This window comes from Mycteria americana, chromosome 2, assembly GCF_035582795.1.
Source record: "Mycteria americana isolate JAX WOST 10 ecotype Jacksonville Zoo and Gardens chromosome 2, USCA_MyAme_1.0, whole genome shotgun sequence".
NCBI classification, from domain to species: domain Eukaryota; kingdom Metazoa; phylum Chordata; class Aves; order Ciconiiformes; family Ciconiidae; genus Mycteria; species Mycteria americana.
The window spans coordinates 20,325,458-20,341,426 of NC_134366.1; the positions used below are offsets into that span (position 1 = coordinate 20,325,458).

The 15,969-nt window shown below is 44.0% G+C and overlaps 1 protein-coding gene across 4 annotated transcripts in view; it reads right to left on the reverse strand.

Annotated features, from left to right (window-relative positions):
• KIAA1217 (KIAA1217 ortholog) overlaps nt 1–15,396 on the reverse strand; it is a 372,206-nt gene extending 356,810 nt beyond the window's left edge. The window contains exon 1 of one of the 4 annotated variants that reach the window (XM_075492651.1): nt 15,168–15,396. The gene's annotated coding sequence lies outside the window, so the exon portion shown is untranslated. Of the gene's footprint in view, nt 1–14,783; nt 14,920–15,167 lie in introns of those variants that run through there. The other 3 variants (XM_075492653.1, XM_075492662.1, XM_075492652.1) reach the window with 3 other exon arrangements.
• Nucleotides 15,397–15,969: the final 573 nt, after the last annotated feature.

Here is a 15,969-nt window from a genome sequence, read left to right on the forward strand (position 1 = left end):
TTTGAAGGTATTTCAACTACAGTGTGAGCAATCTTCTAATGAATTCTCAGCTCTGTGCTATTTTTCCCAAACAGTTCTTCTACATCATCTACAAATTGGGATACCGAGATGTAGTTTCTATGCTCATGTGCATCTCTGTTTCTAAGGAATGTCAATATTCTTATCAAGCGAGATGTTTCAAAGTTTCTAAACTTTTTTAAAAAAAAAAACAACACAATACAAAGACAAAAAAAACCCCACTAAACATACACCTTCTACGGGTTTGTTGTTTTCTCACATGAACCCGTTTTGGGACTTAACCCATCTCTCCCTTCTCCACCTGCCTGCTTCCTGACCAGCCCTGCTAAACCGTGAGCTCCACCGGCCAGCGCAGCCCCCTGCAGCCCGGGGAGGTGTTCGCAGGGTCCGCCCGGTGCCACAGCCCAGGCAGCACCGCACCAATGTACTTCACACCTCTCCCTTACAACGTTCACCCTTTGGGCAAGCAGATTTGGTAATTTGCACTCCCCTCCAAACTTGCCTCTGCCAACACTTATTTTTCAGATGCACGAGTAGTCACCCCCATCCTGAACTCCCCAAACACCACCAAGAGCTGCACTAAAGACATGACGTACCGGGTACCTCAGCAGAAAGCAGATGGCAGTTGCCTCATGCTTAGAGCATCCAGACACCGTGGCTCTTACTGCTTAAGGGACACTTCCGACATTGTCCTATGTCATGCCTTCCCTATGACGGCATCTGACTACGTTTTGCCACCGATTAAGGTCCCGCTGTGGCACGGACCCTTCCAGAAGGGCATAGGCAGTGGGCAGCATAGCTTGTGCCTTTGTCTCGCGCTCCAGCAGTGACAAGCAGACCTTTCAGTGACGGAAAACCAGTCAGCTGCGTCTGCAAGCTGAACTATCCAAAACTAAATAAAATTTAAAAGCGGAATAATGTAAGAAGAGAACCAAAGGATACTGGCCTGCCTTCTGAACAGATTTTTTTTTTTTAAATAAGCTTAAATGTGCTTCTTCGAGGCCAGCAGTAAAGGGAGCCAATAACCCATTTTACCAGCCCCGCTCTAAGAGCCATGCCAAGCTCACTGAAAATGCAAAGGCAAACAAAAAGCCAGAAATTCCCTCCATTCTGCAGCACTCTGACAAATAATATATAGATGGGTGGAAGAATTAAGCCACAGTTAGCAATCTTGTTGACCCAGGTAGTCATCTTGTGTTCTTTAAAAAAAAAAAAAAAAAACCAAAACAAAAAAACCAACCCCAAGCATTTCCAGGTTGTAAAAAAAGCAATGACAAAATGTCACTTTTCTGAAAACAGCAGCTGACAACTTTATATAATAAATAATGCTGTTTTATAGTAACAAGTACAACATCAGCAAAACAGTAAAGTTAACATATTAACACTGACAGAGATTATCTCTGTTCTCTATTAATCTGCATTCTTTACAGATGGTTATTTATGAAAATTAAGCATGAAGCTGAAAGGTTATCTATGGCCATATTAGCAAACATCTGCTTGAGATTCTGATTTCATGTTTGCATGCTATTCTTGGAAAAGCAACCATTTTCGAGAAGTACCAGATGTGACCAAGCGTTCTTAATCGTAAAATATTCATTTTAGCAAGATAAAAGTTCAGTGGAAAAGCAGGACCAGGAAAGAAATCATGTTCTCTGAACACAGCAACTGCCATATACTGCTCCTGCTGCTGAATACTCTAGGGGAAAAGTGTTTCTGAAGAGGAAAAAAGGCAGTTTATTTAGTGTGCCACTACAGATAATTACTCTTCATTTTTAAATATGAAACATTCAAAGGAATAAACATGAACTCAGTTTCAACTTTAAAGCAGAGATGTTATGCATTACATGAACTGAACCATCTATGTACTCTCAGGCAGTGGGAATGACGTGGTGCCCTTCCATCTCCAGTGGCAGGAGCTCAAGCAGCCTTCCACAAACTGACTTTAGGGATCTTGACTTACTCCCCAAATGACCTCACCGAGATCCCTCACTACCTGCAACAAGGAACAGATGGTTAACTTTGGGCTGGGAAGGTGTTGCAGGCAGCAGGCTCTCAAGTGAAGCTCCATAAGGGAATTAATGAAGACCAAACCAAGGAGAGAGGGGTTGTTTAATTCTTTCTTGGAGCCTTGCTATGCTTAATCTAGTTCCTAAAAATGAGTTTCTGCACCTTCAAAATATTTGTTCATTATGTTTGAGAGCTACACTCTTTGAATGAGTAATACTGTTAATCCAAAAGAAATTTGTAGATAAAGTGTCAATATATTTGTATTACAGTACAAAATGAAAGATGTACCCATATAGCTCCATTTTGTTATATACACACACACACACATTTGCAAACATATATATATTCTGTTTATAAACCATCATGGACTTCTTTCTTTGCAGAGACAGTGCTTTTGAAATTAAATAAAAAAGATAAATGTAATAATGAAATACTAGAGTGAAGGTGAAGGATTACAAGCTCAGCCACCAATACATATTGGCCTGATTTGGGGATTTTATTACAGAGTGATATTTTAAATAAGGGGCCCTGAATAACAAAAGAAAAAAAAACTAAAACCAAGCCACCCATATGCCCACCACCACCACCCCCAACCCCTCCAGTAGTTCAGAATAACTCTGCTAGGCTTGAAAATTACTCTTCTGGTGAACCCCTCATGCAAAATTCTGAGCAACACACTTCATTTACATCCCTAAAATTTTCAGAGGAACACTGTATCATATAAAGATTCAACTTTGGGAAAGCTCAGCTTTCCCAAATACCATATGACGAGAAAACGTTGCACTCCCAAACTTATCTTCAGTCTGCAGTTCTAGGGGTTTTGTTGTTTCTTTTGGTTTGTTTGTTGTTGTTGGTTTTTTAATTAGCTCATAGATTTAATTTAATCCCAGACTGGCAAATGACAACTCTCGTAACATTTAAAGTAAAACTACAGGTGACAATAAAAGACCTGTGTTATTAGCTGATGCTGCTCATACATCCTTTTATGTGAGGAACACTGATTATCACAAATCCCAAGTATTAAAAAGTCATAAATTATCTCTTTACCTACAGAAAAAGGACTTCAATCCTGGAGACTACTGTTTCTTAAAATATCGTCTTAGATCCTTTTCATTTTCTAATGGTTTGGGGCATTGACTGAATACATGATTAACAGTTTGAAGATTTCTCCATTGGATGAAAATATTTCTTAAACAATTAAAATTCTCATATGACATGGCTCCTTGTGCTGGAGCTTCAAGACTACAAATTACAAACCTCATAATGAAACTGAGTTAAATTCTGTATTCTGAATCGCCACTGTAATTTTTATAATTAAACTATTTCATTTAGAAAAAATATGGCCACATTTTTCAATTTATATATACTTCCTATGACTCTCTCACTCTGTATCTGATTCCCCTCTACGACGCTCAACTTCAATTTACCTGGAATCTAACAGCTTTTTCCCCCTCAAATATTTATCAAGGGGTTTTTTGACACTGTTTTTCCTACCCGACACACCAGTCTGTTCGTAGGAGGCAGAAACCCTAATAACTTCGTAGTTGCTTAGATCATGGAACTTCCCGATATGGGCAACAAATAGACAGATAGGAAAGAGAAAATTATTTTCAAATAAGAGAATTTGGAAGCTAACATGTGGTCAAGATTTGGAAGTTTTAGTGTATCAAGAAAAAGCAAGAGAAAAAAATAGAAATTCGGCTATTTTAAAACTATTAAGAGTTTTGCATTAAAAACACATATTTCAGAATTTTGTGTTTAAGAAATGGCAGGAGTCAGCTCCTTCTCACAGTGCTCCTTTCCCTGTGAGGGGCAGCACAGTGTGTGTTCCTAAACGGCATGACGTGGGGAGCAAAGAAAGGAGATGAACAACTGAACACTAACTTAACGGTGAATAAAGAGATTATCAAATAAAATTAAATTCTAAATATTAAAGCTTCTTTGTGCACCTCAGAAAACATAAGCCGCCCTGTCCTATTACGGCTCAGCGATGCTTTCGCATGTTGTGCTTTTCACTCTCTTGGCTCATCAGTTCATGTGCATTTTTAAGACCTGGATTTAGGCTTTAAGGCTCCCAGAAGGGAACGTGCCATCTTCCACGCAAAGCCCTGGAAGGTGCCAGGGTGGCAGCCAGGCAGGGAGGCAGTGTCTGGCAGCAGAGCGGCCGGCAGAGCTGGGTCACTCACCAAAGCCCCGTGCACCCCAGCCATCGCCTCCCACCCTGCTCTTCCCAGCACTGGAACAGGATTTTGGTCTGGGTGGACTGCAGGCTTTTGTTTTAACATTCGGGACCTGGAGAAGATTTCTTACCACCGCCGCAATGAGCGGGGGCAGGGCAGGATTTTAAAAGTGTATTTTCCCCTTTTTGCTTCCCCTTCCCTGAGGCACAAGAATTCACACAAGGGGCAAATGATGCAAAAATCTGCCACTGCACATACAAGAGGCAGGTCCAAGAGCTGTCCTGAGAGAAGGGAACTCTACCGAGGGGCGAGTTATGCCACATTAAGCTATATAAAATGTAACTAATTGAACTGCATAGCACAACATAAGCAGGGAAGAGCCCGTTTCCCCTCCTATCCATGGGCCAAGCAGAGATGACGCCTGCAGCCACAGAACAAAATGCAGAGCACGCCTTAAGCTGCCTACGCAGGAACGCAATGGCTCGAGGACTCTTCCTGGGACAAACAGGGGCAATACGATGGGGAAATGCAGAAACAGACACAGTAGCAATGGAGCAAAGGCAGAGGAACACAAACACCAGAAATCATCTATTTAATGCAAAAGCACAAGCAAATCTGAAATCCTTCCAAAGTCTCCTCAGCAATGATGCGCACTTTTGTCAACAGAAGTAGCTCTTAACATACTTTCCGCTTGAAATGAATTCCTCCAAATGGAAGAGTAGCAGAACAGCTTCTGTTTTGGATATATGAAAGCATCAAAATGCTGTTCCCTACACACCTCTGCACCCTTGCCATCATTTCAGGTGTAAGTTGAGGGGCCTAACACCCCAGGCAGATGGACAATTCACACCCACACACAAGTAGTACGTTAGCCACTGTGCACAAGAACATCTGCATTTAGCTATGGTGCCTTGAAATCAGAAATTTAGTCAAGAAAAGAACTGTTTTCAGCAATCAGATAAGCTATAAAGCTATTATAAATCCATATGTTTTAGGTCTCTGCTATTCTTTAAAATTCTTTGGGATAAAGAATACCTTTATTGAATTCATCTCTTGCATAAGAGAGCAAGACAAGAAGTTAAACAGATGCAAAAAATGGGGGTTCCCTTTGGGAGGGGCCCAACAGAACCCTATTCAGGATTGTCTCCGACTAGCATAATCCACCAAAGAAGGGAAAGGATAAACGAGACTTGTGTTTTAAATATTTACACCACTGTACTTCATATCTTTGCATCTTAATAATTTTCAGCTTACTCAGTGCCCTTTACAGATATTTGTTCAGAATTTTTAAAATGTCAGCCATAAAAACAAAGCTAGTAAGGAAAAGTAAAACTTTCTCATTCATTAAAAGTTGCCAGCAACCCTAGAAGTCTGCATGCCGGCAGCCTGGGCAAGAAAGAGACTCTTGTTCTTGCCCTGCACACAACGCCCCGCGTAACCTTTAAAACCCTGCTGGATACATAAAATAGCATTGATCCGAGAAACAAGGCCCTGCAAATAAGAGAGTAAAGCCGCAGACGTCCCGCCGAGGACGGACCCCGCCCGGTGCGCCCAGCCCGAGGCAGGCGCGGCGGGCGGCGAGGGGCGCAGCCGGGCGGCGAGGGGCGCAGCCGCCGCCCCCCAGCGCGGAGCCGCCGCCCCCCAGCGCGGAGCCGCCGCCCCCCAGCGCGGAGCCGCCGCGCTCCGCCTGCGGCGAGGAGGGCCCGGCGGCAGCCCAGCCTGCTCGCGCCTCTCCGCTGCCTCCGCACGCGGATGCCCGGGGTAAGAAGGGGCAGCGGGTGCCGAACTCCTCCCTGCGGCACAGATCTCCTGCCCCCGCTGCCATTTAACCGCACCCTGCCAGCAGAAGCGTGCCGTTTCTCTTCTCCACCCTCCCACAAACACGAGCGGGATTTGCTCCTTCGTAGGCAAAAAAAATTTAAAACAGTTAATTGCTGTGCCGGATGCTAGTGAATGGTCTAATTTGTTGTGAATGATATAAAGCATTCAGAGGTCTGGTCTTTATTGAGCGACCCAGCGACCGAGCTCTGTGCCAGAGCCCATAAAGAGAATCCCATAAAAGAATTGGTTACAAGACTTGCATTATGAAATTACAAAAGTACCGTAATAGGATCTTAATATCTACCCATAGAGACACTTGGTTTAAAACGAAAACTTGTAACATTTAGCATAAACAAGACAGCACCTTGAAACCGGTAAAAAAAAAAAATTAAAAAGTTAACCTACCAGTAAATCTGCACCTACAAGTACCCAAGGAAGGCATAGTGACCTTGGTCAGGTAGACACAGAAGAAACATTTCTCATATATTAGGGATACGCTTTTTAAGTTAAAACAAAGTTAAAATAGAATTCATATGCTCGCTGCATCATTTAGAAACTTTTAGATGTCATATTGCAATTTCAATAATAACATCAGAAACTAATAGTCAGTCATCAGTTGTTAGACACCAAAACAACACAACTCCAGTCAAACAATTCCAGTGCACGCTACTGCTCTGTTAACATTAAAGCAAGCACCAAAAGGAAGAACCTCTCACACTTAGACTCATCTGCCTCCAAGTTTGTGCCCTTAAGTTCTCCCTCATGGAACTCCATCCATTAGAGCTGAAAGAGGAGCTCAGACACGAGCCTGCGCACAACCCCTGCCTTTTCAACAGCTATGTCATTTACCTGCTTTGAGGATAGTTACTGATGCTTATTAGCATGCTGACAGCTGATGTATTCATCATTAATACCGTTAGTGAATACACCAGTAGTTAGAAACTTCACAGTAACACAGATAAAGCCCGAGAGACTGCATCTGCAGACAGTGAACTCCAGCTCACTGGCATTAGCACTCATCGGTCCATTTTCTCATCATTGCCATCACACTAAAAAAAGGAGATAGCTTTATGCTTTCCTGCCCCCATGAATGTTGAAGTTTGTTCACCCAGCTGCAGAGTTTCAACAGACAGCACATAAACAGCCCTCAGCAACTTAACATACGAGGGTACAGGAGAGGGGGGTTTAAACCTACCTAGGCTGAGGAATTGCTGAATGTCTTTCCCATTTTCATGCCAAGTGATGTTGGAAGTGCTAACTAGGGGTTGAAGAGCAGTAATTCCTTAAATCACCACTCTCGCGATACCTACTACAGAAGAACTGCTAGTTTGAAGGCAGCAATATACAAGCTAACTTGAAACACTAGTGAAAGTGCTTCCAATAACCTGCTTGTCTTTGACATAAAAATGACCCAAAATATTCATAATCAGGTCCCAAGTTTCAGAGGAGCAGAGGTAAGTCAACAAGTAAATGTTGGCTTTTCTAGCTGCACAACACAAAGCGACAAAGCTTCAGGAACTAGGTCCCGGTCTCAGCCTCACATACTGCTTTGCAAATGTTAGACTTTGAACTTGTTGCACACCCAATACTTGGCATTGCCTCAGATGCCTAACTTCCATGAAGACAGGATATCAAACATAACCCGCGCTCGGCATTTCCTCGCTCTCTGCACCTCCTACCCCAGGAAGTGGGTTTTAGCTTGGATTCTGAGGCACCCAACTTCTCTGCAAGCAAAGAAACAGACCAAGCACGTAGGTGAAACGTCTAAGTCAAGGAACTGACCCTCTGTTTCTAAAAATCAAATTGCAAAACCTCCTGTAAGGCGACACAAGCAATGAAGGCGAGATCTAACACAGAAGCGCACACCAACCATACAGGCTGCAGAAACTCACAACCCATAAAGCTATTTTCACTGTGAGGACAATCAAGCAGCAGCACAGGTTGCCCTGAGAGGTCGTGCAGGCTCCGTCCTTGGAGTTTTTCAAGACATGACTGGCTCAAGCCCTGAGCAACCTGGTCTGATACCACAGCTGCCCCTGCTGTGAGCATGAGGCCGCTCTAGAGATCTTCTGAGGTCCCTTCCAGCCTGATTTATCCCATGAGTCCTTACGATACATGCCACAACATATCATGCAATTGCACCTTGATGTTATTCTAGCCTCTGGGAGGTACTATTATGGAGTTAAACACAGATTAGTAAAAGCTGATTCCATGAACAAGACTTTGTATTTTACCATTTTTAAAGTTCCAGTCTGGCCCAAATTATTCTTTATTATTGGGAGGAGGTAATGCAAATAATTTTGAAAAGACTATCAGCTAGATACTGCTGTTCTCCAATACGATTTCTGAAGCAAGATGCTTAAAAAGCAATTTATGTATCAAATACACTGTCTTCATCCAACTTCTGCCTAACCCCAAATAAAATAATAAACTGTTCCTACTGGAAACCAACCAGATAGTAGACCACAACTCTTTTCTTTTTAAGAACAGAAAAAGATTTTTGTTTGCAGAGAGTCATGAAACTATGAGCTAGATTTTATGATAAATATTAACTTTGCTAAATTAAAAAAAAAAAAGAGACTATTCATTTAAAGTCCCATATTAGAGAAACAATGTTGTCTTTTTATGGCTATCTATTACATACTAGCTGAATTTCAATAATCAATTGTAATTCAGCACCATATCATCTATTTATATCCGCTGTTCTCAGCCAACTGCAGATTACTGCATGCTCTTGAAGTTTGGCCAGGATTTCAGCATAGTTGGCAAATGCAAGCTGGCAAGCTCTTAGCCAATTAAAGTCTTTATAATGGCTATACCACCACATATGAGACTGCTAGAAATGGGACTGGACAAAGTACAAAAATCCTACAGTCATGCTTATAATACGCGACTCCTTCACGCTTCTCTCCAATTTTGCTTCGCTGATATTACAGTAGCATACTACAGCTATTCCATCAGTCTTTAAGCTGAAGTTGTTTAAGTATTAGCTCCATGTTTCAATTATGTTAAAAGAGGATTATCCATACTAAAATATGTTTCATTAGAATAAATGTTACAACAGAAAGCATTTCCTCACTAGCTGCTTAATGCATGTTCAGCCAAAAGAGTAGTTGCATACTCCATGACTAACAAATACGTATAATCCACCCTTATGGGTTTCAAAACGAAGACAAATAATTCTACCAAACTTTTTCCAGCAAACAATTCCAAGTAACCTCCATACAAAGTCGTAGCAATAAAGGATAGAAAATATTTCCTAATTGCAGAATTTAGAGTCTTGCCAGACAGATGCAGTTTCCAAGGTAGGACTCATCGTTACTAAAGCAATACTCAGTCTTAACTGTCTTGGCAGTCCATGTTCTATGTGACCCCAAAAGGCCCCTGTAGCTTTTCCCCTTTGGCATCCCAATATCCAATAGCAACGTAATGCTGAACTCCGACATGCTCACAGAGGGTCTCCTATTATTCTATTTTATGCAATACCGCAAAAAAAGTTGGTTTAAACAGGAAGAAGTACGCCAATGATGAGAAAAAGTTAATATTGCTACATTTCACTTTTAAGAACCTTCCTAGGTTGAAAAGCTATACACAAATAGTGTCTAAAACAATTAGTAAATGCCTAATTACAAGCAGTCTTGCATATTATGCTGTACATTATACCCAAGTTATGCAGCAAGACTGGATTTATGCAATATAGTTTCAATTAATTCTAAGGAAAGCACAGAATTAGGTACCAATGTTAGTCATGCAATAATGCATTTCACAGCCTGTAACATTTTTGAAATTCTAAGAACAATCACAAGCTGCAATTAATAAATAAATACATATTTTGTTTGTTCCCCAGAAAATCTCCTCTGAGACTTGGGACTCCAGCTAGAAAGAGGTCTGTTTGAACTGCATATCCAGACATGGGAACAGAGAGATGAAGCACACACCAGCATCAGCCCTAACATCACACCTAGAGAGAAAAAAGGAGCAGGAGGGATGTATGTATGTTGGGATGCGTGTTGTCCAGAACTCCTAAATCTGACAAGACTAAGTTGCATTCTTCTAGAGTTATGGACACTTTTAGCCAGCAGTGCAAGCAGGGCTTCCTGCTCCATCCTTGTAAAGGAAATGAGCATGAGCACAAGAAACATTGAAACCCTCTTTGGGGATACAGATCACGAGAAAACTGAATGAAAGGGAAGCACCAGGTAGGCAAGCAAGCTGAAGAGTAAAATGCCAACGTTTGTGAGTTTGAGCAGCACAGAGACATATATAGCATCTCAGCAATAAGCAAAATCCCAGAAGTTTTTTGTTGTGGTGGCTTTGTTTGTTTGTTTGAAGTTGCATCCTTTATCAAACACTCACCCACAACCACAAAGCTTGCAAGGACTCCTCTAAAATTCCACCTCAAAGAAACCCACATCTTTTTTAGCAATACTGACTGAGCACTGGCACAGGGTGCCCAGAGAGGCTCTGGAGCCTCCATTCTTGGACATGCTCAAAAGCCACCTCAACAACCAGCTCCAGGTGAGCCTGCTTGAGCAGGGAGGTTGAACAAGATGACCTCCAGAGATCCCTCCCAGCCTCCGCCATCCTACTGACTTCCACAGAGGCACCATTTCACATCTCACCATCCTCAAAGAAGGGACACAGAAAAGTAAGAGCTTCCCCTGAATCTCATAAGAACTACAAACTGCTTTTAGTCTATACTGCATAAAAGAAAAAAAAATCGCACATCCACAAATTGCACTTTAGAAAGAGGCAGTTTGGGGCCCAAAGTAAAAAGATGCAGAATACTAGAAGAGGAAGGAAGAAATACAAGGAAGAAAAACTCTATGATAACAAATACAAAAGCTACACTGTATGAGAAAAAAAACCCCCACCCATGGCCCACAAGATTTTATAGACTTACCATTAGATTGCACAAACTCAAACACTCTATCAAGTGATTTAGAGATACTCCAATGAGTCAGTGAAGGGTTTTCTGAGAGGTTTCCAATGCGGAGCTAAAGGAGGGTTTGTTCCCCTTCCCCCACCCAAGGAAACTGGAGCAAAAGGGATAACAACTGATCATTTTATTACCCGTTAGTGAAAAAAAGAAAATCTTTACCATCAAGGTATATTTCTGGAAGGACCACTGCACTGTCCCAATCCATTCTGTCCCTGCCACTGTCCCAATCCATTCTGTCCTTGCCACAAAACCTGTTTCTTCTCTTGGCATGACCCACCGCCCTGGCACAAATAACATTATTACCCCAAGATCTGGCAGCGTACCTCAGTGTTAGTAGCAAATATCTCGGTGTTTTCCTTGATTTTTGTGTACATGTTTGGAGTTATTTCATTTCATGCTGGCTTGAAAAACTACCCTTCCATTATTTAATGAATTCTGAGGCATTCAAGAATATAGCCCATTCCAGCTTATATTAAATGAAAAATGGAAGAAACACTATTATTCAACTGTGGGGGAAAAAAAAAAAAAAAAAGAACATTTTTGCATATACAAACTATGTATACAAACCAGGCATCTTTAGTGAATCCAAGTCTACAAATACAAATCTAGAGAGACTTACAGATAAAGTTAATGTCAAGCATTATGCACAAGTCTTCACTGGATCAAGACCAAGGATCTCACCTTTTTCAGTCAGAAGGATTTAGATGTCTGGTATGACAGAATAACATTCCTTTGCACCACAGTACAACACATTCAAGGAAGAGCAATTCATTTTTTAGCAGAATTAAAGAATCAGTGATGCCAAGCTGGAAAGCACTGTTTTGGAAGAGGCCCAAAGGCCCAAATAATTGCAATGGACTGGAAAGGCCTTCACCCCCAGGTCAGCAATTTACTTGCCAGCCAGGCTCTTTATGAGGGAAAGCAGCTACCACCAACCGCCCTTTGAATACTCAAGTTGCCAGTTTTGGTACCATGGCCAGGGTGCAAACATGTACAGATACCGTGACAAACCAGTCACGTGGACTACTTCAGTAGAAGAGCCCAGGACTGAGGTAGTGCAAGGAATTACTTAATCAGTTACCAGAACTGGACTAAGATAACTAAGCTGGGTCTGCAGTACAATTGCTCTCTACAGGGTTGAGCTTCTGCCCACCACAAGTGTCAAATGCAGGATCAGCATAAGGAACGGTAAGTAAAAATAACCTTTCATCCTCCATCAGGTTGTTAACTCATTACAATTTGATATAAGTGATGGCTCAAATAGAAAAAGAAAGTCCACATTTTTCCTCTTTCCCTGCCAGCTAACATTAGTTCCACCCCACTTTCCCAGTTATTTCTTCAGTTCCCTCCCTCTCAGCTTGATTCACAGCCTTTGCTTCTTGCTTCATTGCATTGTCCTTTTTCTTAGTCCCATATTTGCCACCCATAGTCTACCTTCTCCTCATTGTTTTCTTCACTGCTTGTAGCTTAACTTCTAATAGTCCCCTGTAAACACTAACTGATTAACCAGATCATGACTATAAAAATAAGCCAGTCTTGTGTTTAAGACTTCTGTATCTATAAAACAACCTTTAAGTACTTTGGTTCTCAGTCCATCGATAAATTTTTCCATATGTATGGAAAAATCCCAAGTGTCACAGGGATGCAAAAGAACATTAAAAAAGTGAAAATTCAACCTTGGCTAAAAGTTAGAAGAGGAACTAGAACTAAACATCCTCATTTTACAACTCTGAGTGAAAGACAAGCTTCAAAATCATTAACTGTCTCCTTTTGCTTACAGCAAGAGGTCACAGCAAATGTCAAACACAGAGAGCCGCTCAACTAAGGGCAACCTTACAAAATCCAAACTATTACCAACAGCAGCCTAGACGTCATCCTTGCCCCAACAAAACCACTGCCCAGACAGCAGCTATTACACAAGACTCCACACTAGAGAGCTGCCAAGCTTTAGCCTTCAGTGAAGAGAAATGAATTTATTCTCTCAAGAAACAATTCTGCCATACCAGAGTACTGGCTCCTTAGGAATACGTCAGACAGAAAGGCAAGCTATCTTTTCCCACCTCTTCCTATAGCCTAAACCAAAAGCTACACATATGGAGTAACAGCACAGTAATTTATCACAAAGCAATAAACAGGAGACTGCTATTTCAAATAGTGAAAGTAGGTAGACAGCAAGTTAGCTATCCAGAACATCTATCTATTTAAAAACAAACAAACAAAAACCCACAAACCCCATGATGAATAGGAATACAAAGGCAATGCTTTTATGGAGGGGGGGAGCATATTCCAGAAAAAAAAAGTAACTAAATGCAGTAGTTTTCTTCAATAGCAGTTTTATTGTTGTACATTGAATGCTTTAGAAAACATAGCTGGTCTAAACTATAGCAAATTGTCAAAACAGTTTTAGAATAATTCACCTGCCATACAGGAAAAAACAGTATATAGTTCCAGGCACAGAAGCATTAAAAAAATACTCAGTACTAAACCTCCTCCTCTAATTTTGCAGTGATCTGTGGGTAAAGGTTCTTTAAAACCCACAAGCCTGAACTATGACATTATATAAAATCTTTGGGCCTATGCACATCAGTCAGAGCTCCAGGAACATACAGTATGGAAGTCAGAGCTGATTTTGGCTGCAGAAAGAGTTGCGCACTATTAATGCTGCACCCTGTACACTGTGCACACAAGACCGGCTGTGCACATAGAACCTCCTGCATGCATTAGTTGGGGTGTTATCAGAGGAATTCTAGATTAGGTTATATTTCTTGGTAAACATACAGTTAAGAAAAAAAAAAGTTGTTACATTTAGTCAGAGATCTTCTAGCCTGGTCACTGTATAAAGACGTCATTCTTGGAGAGCTAGATACAGACTTCTATACACTGCATGCTCACTGCACTTTGCTTTGCACAGTTCACAAGGTCAGAAGAAAAAAATAAATAAATATGGCTTTGATTTTCATCTCTAACTTGCAGAAAGTCTGTTAATTAAAAGTCTCCAAGTTTACATCTTAGTATTTGATATTATGCAATACTTTGTCTAATAGTCTAACTATGCTTTCACAAGAAGAAAAAGCTACTGTCCACATAGCCTTTCTGAGCAACCCCAGACATGCAAACGATCAGCTGGTGATTTCCCCGGCAGTACGCAATGCTCATCTGCAGAGCTCCAAACAAGTATTTTGAAGGTACCAGGACAGAGAAAGAACAAGAAATGAAAGTGAATTAAGAATGACTGATTTAAACAGCAGCACAGAAATAAAGCACTAAACATGACATTTAAATATTCTGAGAAACTCACATCACCATGCCCACCAATACTGCATGCAGGGGCTGAACTTTGCCAAACACGGACAAGCCCTATTCTGCTATTCTTGAAGCTAACAATAGTTTTGCATTAACTCCAGAAGCAGCAGAAAAAGTTGGCCCTTGGCTGACAGCAGATCATACCTCCGGGCACACACGTGGGCAAAGACACACGCAAAGCACCCCCTTGAGCATCTCCCACCCTCGCGCGGTCCCTGCGAGCAGGGCAGCGAGTCGAGGCTTGGGGACCCCGCGCCTGAGATGTCTGGAGAGCCGCTCTTTCGTCCTTAGGGCTTAAAGGAAAAGCTTCCGACTCACACTGCACATTCTTAAAGGACTTCTTTTTTTTCTCCTCCAAAGAGGACAGTAATTCTGTTGTGAAAGCTTCTGACTATAGCCAACACATGCCATACACACCCCCCTTCATATTTTGGGGGGAAAAGTCCTTTTTGCCGTACTCCGTGCTCACCAATAAGTAACTTCTAAGTTTGACATATTGTAAGTTTACTCACAAGCAGCAGACACGCAGAGGCACGCACAGGGACAGCCAGACCAGCCGAAGGATGCGGCGCTACCGAACCACCCCGGGCCGGCGCCGGAGCCCACCCGTGCGCGACCAGCGCTAAGCCGCCCGGTTCGATCCCCGCGGCGGCTGCCGGTGCCTCCCCCGCCGCCCGGGCACCCGCACCGCTCCCGGCGGGGCCGGGGCGCCCCGCCCTGCCCTTCGCCTCCCCAAGTTTGCTGAGGGTCCGGGAGGCGGCGGCGAGGGCAGCGCCGTCGGGGGGGGGGGGAGCGCAGCCCCGCAGCCCCCGTCCCGCTCAGCCCCACCTGCCCGCGGCGCAGCCGCCCCAAGGTCACCCCCTCCCCGGGGAACGCAAACTTTGGGTACCACTCACTTCCGCGGAGCAGAGCGGAGGGGAGCGCCGGGATGCGGCGGCCGCGGAGAGCCGGGGGGCGGCGCGGAGCCTCCGCCGGCTGCAGCGCGCAGGGCGGGCTGCGCGCCTCCTCCTCCTCCTCCTTCTCCTCCTCTCTCTCTCCCCGACGACTTTCACTTCACCTGCAGGCAGCCCGGCTGCGGCGGGGCGGGCGGCTCCGCAGCTCTCCGCGGGACTGCAGTCACTGCGGCAGCGCCCTCCCCGCCCCGCGGGGGGAGCCGGGCCGGCGGGGCGGGCCGGGCCGCGCCGCGCCGCGCAGCCCAGCGGCCGCTCGTCCCGCCGGGGGCCGGGGCGAGCTCTGCCCTGGGGGTGCCCGCAGCCCCGGGGGAAGGCAGGACCTCCGGGGTGCCGAGGACCGTCCCAAGCCCCTCCGCCGGTGCGGTGGCAGCTCGGCCCCGCTGCGCGCACGCCCCCGCCCCCCGGATCCTTTCCCCGAGGCGGCTGCTTGCCTGCAGCTGCTGGGTGGGGATTGCCCCCGTGCTGTCAATCACCTCCCCGGTGAGGGGCTATAAATATTTATTAGGCATCCTAATAGCCGCGTCAAGCGAAGCGGAGCACTTTAGTCGTGTCGCTCCTGTGACTCAGACCCCCAAAAACAGTCCTACACGTGCTTAATTTTAACTCGCTCACGCCCTGCCCCGGCTGGCTCCGCACCGGGAAGGGGTCTCCTGCCACAGCCGGGTGGAGAGGTTCGCTAGCAGGGCCTCAGCCTGTGCCCCGCACCCGAAGCCTTCCTCCCTCCCTTTTAAGGGCAGCCAGATGT